General features: G+C 34.4%; 1 long non-coding RNA gene across 2 annotated transcripts; it reads right to left on the minus strand.

Annotated features, from left to right (window-relative positions):
- Window positions 1-1613: 1613 nt before the first annotated feature.
- Window positions 1614-5386, minus strand: LOC145820896 (uncharacterized). Of its 2 annotated transcripts, XR_014362942.1 has the most exons (5): window positions 4629-5386; window positions 4076-4175; window positions 2423-2509; window positions 2279-2341; window positions 1614-1692 (listed from the first exon to the last, which is right to left on the minus strand). It is a non-coding gene; the product is annotated as an uncharacterized LOC145820896 (long non-coding RNA). The 2 variants fall into 2 exon arrangements; XR_014362941.1 differs by lacking the exon at window positions 1614-1692 and having other exon boundaries at window positions 1717-2341.
- Window positions 5387-7120: the final 1734 nt, after the last annotated feature.

Genomic DNA, 7120 nt, shown 5'->3' on the forward strand with positions numbered 1-7120 from the left:
AATGATTAATATTTTGAATCATCCAAACTTCATTAAAGGAGGATTGTAACACAATTTAAAGCATCAAAAAAAAAGAAAAAAAAAGAAAAAGAAAAAGCACAAGTTCATTCATTTACAAGAGAATTAATTTTCTTTAGAAAGTAAAGGTAAAACCAGCAGGATTTAATTTTCCAAGTGGCTTACAGCTGGCTACATTGTTCTGCGAGGATGGTGTGAGAATCCAAACACTTCTAGCAACGGCAGGAAGTTTCATCTCAATCCAAAGGAATAATGGAGTACACATAAAACAATTTTGAAGCAATATGTAAACCACGCAAAGAGATCCTGCAAAAAAGATAACAAAGTGATTCTTTGGTTTGAAGTTGATGACACTGGCTGTGGTATGTACCTCAGAGCTATGTAATGGACTCTTAACTACCTACAACATAATACATTCAATTTCAAAAAAAAAAAAAAATTCTTGATTGACCTCTCTCCTTTTATTTTCTTATTGTAGGAATCGATCCAAGCAAATGGGAGTTTGTTTTTGAAAGCTTTGAGCAAGCTGATCCCTCAACAACTCGCACGTAAGCAGATTTCCAAGCTGTACATCCTCCACTGGTTAAATTTATTAATAAGAATCCATTATTGAGTAAATGTGAAGTCTATTGTGCTGTTACAATTATTGTTTATATGCTATAATAAACTCTATAATGAATTTCTTGAACTCTTTTTCCATTTTCAGGCATGGTGGCACTGGCCTTGGCCTATGCATTGTGCGAACCTTGGTGAGTAAAAGCATTTTCCCTGGTATAAAATTTTTTTGTCACGAAAACCGAAACACTAGAAATAGAGCAAAACAAAATCTCAATCAGGTTGACACATGTGACATTTGGGTTGACTCATAATTCATCTTATTTGAAATGTAACTAAAAAATGTCACTTATTATTTTCTGTATTTTGCACACCACCTCTTTGTGGATCTCCTTATTCTATCTTACAATGTGAGGTGCTAACAGGTGAACAAGATGGGTGGAGAAATCAAAGTGGTAAAGAAGAATGGTCCGGGCACTCTAATGCGATTATACTTGCTTCTCGGTACATCAGCAGATACTGCAGGAAAGCATTGTCAACTAAAATTTACTGAACATAGCTTGATGGTAAGTTACTTCATTCTGACATGTAAATATTTTTTACCAAGAGCCCTTGATCTCCTAGTGAGGTGCAAAGATTCTAGCCAACGAAAATAAGGGAAATTATTGATAACATGTAATCTAGTACACAGAGTCCAAAATTGTTTTCTGCAATACTTTTGCTGCAAACAGTTCTTGGATCTAGACAATGAAATCTAAAGATCACAAGTTTATGTAGTACTCTCTTCGCTTTTCCCTCTTTACCTTCCTCCCTCTGCGTAGAATACATGGCCATGAATAGGTAAGACAAAATTCATACTGGAGTCTAAAAGCTTATATGAAATTCAGCTGAAATAATTTTTTATTCAAACTCATGTGTGAAAGATTTTGACAGCAATGATTGATATGTTCAAAATTGGAATGCAGGTCCTACTTGCACTGAATGGTAAAATGGGTAGATTGAAAATGTCTCAGTGGTTACAGAAAAACGAAGTGCTTACATGGGAAGCATCTGAATGGAATGAGCTGACTCAAATTCTTCAGGAACGCTTTAAAGCCAAAAGTAATGCACAATGTTCACCTACAAAATGCTCAAAACCCGAATCATTAAATAAGCAAGAAGTGAAGGATTCAGTGTTCATCATAGTTGTTGACATAGGCCTACTTGACTTGAACACGGATATATGGAAGGAACAGTTAAATTTCCTTGATAAATACTGCGGGAAAGCAAAGTTTGCATGGATACTAAACCATGACACCTCCAACACCATTAAGATGGAGCTTCGTAGTAAAGGGCATCTATTGATGGTTAATAGACCACTATACAAGGCAAAAATGATTCAAATTTTGGAAGCTGCAATAAAGGAGAGAAATCTTGAGCTGCAAAAGAAAACTAATGCCTTCAAATCTATGACAGCAGAAGGTGATTTGCATGAATGTCTCGAATTAGATCCCATTCAGTATGATGCAGCCAGTTTTGATGATTCTGATAAGTCCGAAATGGGAAGTTCTAAGTCAGAAAACTAATGCTTTCAATCGTCCTCTGTTGGTCAAATATAAAACTACTCTTCAGTATATCATTTAAAACAACTACAAGAAGATAAAAATAACTCTGTATTCGTATAAATTAATTGAGGTATTAATTAAATAAAAGAAAAGAGATGTACATTCTGCTAGCTGCGATTGCCGCTGATAAACATTGGAACAAAACTAATAACAAAGCGGAGCTCCTGCAGCACTGACAACTATGGAAGAATTTGTGCAAAAAGTTGACCTTAAGTAAATTGAATTTCAAGTTTCATAAGCAGTACCTTATGTGGAAGATTGGAGTAAAGTAAAACAAATGAGAAAATTGGAAGAATGTAGAAAAAAACCCTCCTATCAAGAAAAACCCCAATCTGCAACAAATATGTTACATCAAGTTAGAAAGGAGGAAATGTACTTTAACTCAAGTTGGACAATTTCAAAGAGATCCAAATTCTAAGCAACATGTATGCTGTATAGAGTTTTAACCAGATGTCACTACATCAAAAGATCTGCAAATTATTATTACACTAAAACATGAATAGTTTAAGAAAAAGAAAAGCCTCGCTAGCTATTTATGCAAACAAAAACCAACTCAGAGAAGCATTTAACATTAAAGATTTTTAAATAAGTTCTTATGCTTATAAAACATGTAATATGATTAGCAGGCGAAATGACCATCAATACTTTACTGAGCTCGAAACAAAAAACATTTCTCGGGGCCACTTTTCTAGTAAGATATAATGCCCACTACACTGCACTCCAGAGTTGTTAACCATGACAATAGAGAAGAATCTGAAAAATGTAGACATCCAATCTAAGAAGCAAGCATATCTCATCACACTGTGACTGAACAACTAGCACATACACAAGAATGAGATGCCTAGCAAGGCAAGAAACAACTTTTTAAATCAATTTCTAGACTCGCCAAAAAGAGAGGATATGAAGCAAGCAACGAGCGGGAAAGTGCTGAAGTGAAGTACCAATAAAATGGGATGTGTCTAGGGAGTAAATATTGAGGAACAAATAAAATATGAATTTCACAAGATACTCTAGTTATGTCAAGGGTGTATTTTGACTAGAGTTTTGAGGAATTTATGACATAAAAAGTATAATAGAAATCTGCACCTTTCAAGAATCAAAAGATCAAATAGATTAAGAAATAAAATATAGAGGTGCATATTACAACAAGATCAAACCCAAGCCAAACACCACAAATAAAAACAACCAACGGCTATCAGCAGCCACACCCAGAAACAGAGTATCACAGCCATCTACAATACTTGTGTTTACTCTTTGCTGTTGAAAATGAATAAATAAATAAACGATAATGACTAGTGCTGTTTACTCCATCTAATAGAATTATAATTTCGCCCATGTACTAATTAAAAGTAAAAACTAATTAATGCCTAAGATAAAAAATTGCTTATAGATGACATTTTATCTTTAAAAATCTTTATTGATGAGCATTTCATCTTTAAAAACAAATAAAGATTAGCATTTCATGCAAAGGTTTTGAAGGGTTGGGTTTTTTTTGGAGCAAGTTTGTTTCTTCCTAGAAAAATTATTTATAAAAAGAAAATTTGAAAGCTCTGTCAGCAAAATTGGTGAATATGGATGTTTTTTATGTTGAAATAATTTCCAGTGAAACCATCAAACCATCTTCACCAACACCTTCCCACCTAAAAACATTGGTTCTCCTATAGCTTCATCCGACTCCCGAAATAACTTTTTTTTAAATGTCAATTTGCAGTGCAAGATTTCTCCTTTACTTCGGTCCTTTGCTGCCTTAAATTCAGCTAGCAGATCCCCAATGTATTTGTTATCATCCAACCCAATATACTACTCTATGTGACATCAAAATGCATATTATTATGAAAACAAAAGCAAATATATATATATATATATATATATTTTAGGAACTCAGGTAAAACAAATACCATTTCCAATTTCAGGTGATTTAGAACCAGCAACAACCTTCCGACACTCAAACAGACTGAAGCTAGAATATGCCGACAATTTAATAATCCCTGCAAGCTCCTGAAGTAGTAATGCTGTTAAACAATTCTCATAAACCACAAGAAAAAATCAATAAAGAACAAAAAGAAGATGCATACTGAAATGTTATAGAAGAGAACAAGAACACAGTAACTATCTACCATTTGAACCCAAAAAGTGTCAATTTTTATAAGTAAATCCATAACTGTTCAAAGCCAAGCACATATGGTTCAAATATCTCAAATGCCAAATCAAAATTTTAGAACACAGGGGGACCAATAACGACATGTATACAGTCAGTGGACTACCACATAACAAATATAGCAACCAAGGAGGCCATTAAAATTACAAAAGCATGTAATACAAACAATATGTATTTTAACAAGTCAAACTTATACAAAATAATCTAAAACTAACACTGTAAAAGGAAATAACTAATCAGGCATAATAAACTCAAATTTTGTATAGGTAGAAGGAATATCTGAAATAACTTACTTCCTACTATCATTTAGACGACTACTAGATCAAATGCATCACATGCAGAGAATGCAGCAACTGGTGGTGACGCCCTTGAGCTTCTTGAAACGAGCAATGATCTTGTCAAAATGTAGAGTCTCTTGACGCCCAGCTCCTTTCACAACATACATCTTTAAAAAGCTCCCAAACTAGATAGATAGTAAAGAATTTTCAGAGAGGACTTTCGTCGAACAGGTTTGGTGCACAATGTGGCTGATATAACCAAATCAATCAACAATCAGATACCCAATTACACACATATACAGACTTCGAATTTCAATTTCCGCCATTAGGGTTTGGAAATCGAACAATCAGATACCTAATTACACACACACATATAGAAATCACTGAAGCTTTATATATATATATATATATATATAACTTTGAACATAGATTATGAACCAACAAAAATCGAACACAGATTTGGCCCCCATCGTTCATCTCGGTGGTTGTAGCAGCGGAGGAAGAGCCCTCACATCTCAGATCTACCATAAATCCAACAGATTTGAAGCCTTCATATCTCATATCGTCGTCGTCCGAGAATGGCACGAAGATGGTGAAGATGGTGGTGGTGGTGGTGGTGGTGGTGTGCGGTGGATGTGAGGGTGAAGACGGTGGCGGCCATGGAAGAGGAGTAAAGGGCAGGGAGACCGTCGTCGATCTGGTGTTTGGAGTTCTCGATACCAAGGAGTTGGAGATTATTGGTGAAAAGCCCCAAAATTTGAGTTTATACAAAATTTGAGTTTATAACTAATCAGGCATAATAAACTTATACAAAATTTGAGTTTATACAAAATTTGAGTTTATAACTAATCAGGCATAATAAACTTATACAAAATTCTCACCAAAACTTTCAAAATTTTGACAATTTTGACATCATAAAAAAAAGTTAGTGGGAAAAATTTAGGTGACGAAACTTATTTTTTTTCTCACCTAAAAGTAAATATTTATTGACAGAAATAAATTTCGTCACCTATTATTTTATTTTTTTTATTATACGTGACAAAATTTATAATTCCTCATGGATTATTCTTATTTAGTAACGAAATTTGTTTTCTTCACTAATTTTTGTCAGCATACCAAAATAGAGAATAAGAGAAAGAGACACCTAAAAAAGAGCAAAGAGAAATCATGTACCAAATCATCAAGCGAAGAAGATGTGGCGGTTACCGGCAAGGCTGCTACTGGCGGTGACGATCGACAAGACTAATAGAGGCGACGATGGGCGATCGGCGTGGTAGAGGAGCAAGAGGTAAGACAAATTAATACCCTATTTTGAGAGAGAGAGATGATAAACACAAAAAAATGATAAAAAAAATTAATACCTTTTTTTTTATTATTGTCGCTCAATATATCAAAAATTTTCAACCAAAATTGGTGACAATATTATTTCCTCACCAAAAGATATCAGAAATATTAAAACGTTTTGGTGACGAAAATATATTCATCACAAATAATTTTACAATTAGTGACAAATTTTTTTGTCACCAAAAGTCCCAAAATTTTGGCACCACCGAAAAAAAATAGCGGGAAAATTTTTGGTGACGAAACTTAAGTTTTCCTCACTTAAAATGAAGTATTTATTGACGAAAATATATTTTCTCACCTATCATTTTTATTTTTTTATCATATGTGACAAAATTTAAAAATTCCTCAAGAATTATTTTCATTTAGTGACGAATTTTATTTTCTTCACTAGTTTTCGTCACCATAGGTTACTTTTCGGACCCCCTTGGATGATGTTTGATATGTAAATATGGTGTGTACTTACCATGTCTCATGAATTACGGTTCGAACACTCAGACTCTTATTCAGACCCCCTTGCATCAAGGCAGATATGTAATTATGGTGTTTACTTTCCATTTCTCATGTATTAGGGTTCGAACACACGGACACTTAGTCGGACCCTCTTGCATCATGGTCGATATGCAATTATGGTGTTTACTTACCAATTCTCATGTAGTGGGGTTCGAACAATCTGATACATATTCAAATCCTCTTGCAATATGGCAGATATGTAAATATGGTGTTTACTTACCATTTCTGAAGCATTCGGGCTAGAACACTCTGACCCTTATTCGGACCGTCTTGCATGATCGCAGAGATGTAATTATGGTGTTTAATTTCCATTTCTCATGAATTAGGGCTCGAAACCTCGGACACTTATTCGGGCACTCTTGCATGATGGCAGATATGTAATTATGGAGTGTGCTTGCCATTTCTCATGCATTAGGCTTCGAACATACGAACACTTATTCAGACCCTCTTGCATCATGGCAAATATGTAATTATGGTGTTTACTTGCCAATTTTCATGCATTAGGGTTCGAACACTTGGACTCTTTTTCAGACCCTCTTGAATGATGCCGGATATGTAATTATGGTATTTACTTACCATTTCTCATGCATTAGGGTTCGAACACATGGACACTTATTCAGACCGTTTTGCATCATAGCAGATATGTAATTATG

The sequence above is a fragment of the Camellia sinensis genome, chromosome 3 (genome assembly GCF_055761805.1).
Source record: "Camellia sinensis isolate YWXY chromosome 3, ASM5576180v1, whole genome shotgun sequence".
Taxonomy (NCBI): Eukaryota; Viridiplantae; Streptophyta; class Magnoliopsida; order Ericales; family Theaceae; genus Camellia; species Camellia sinensis.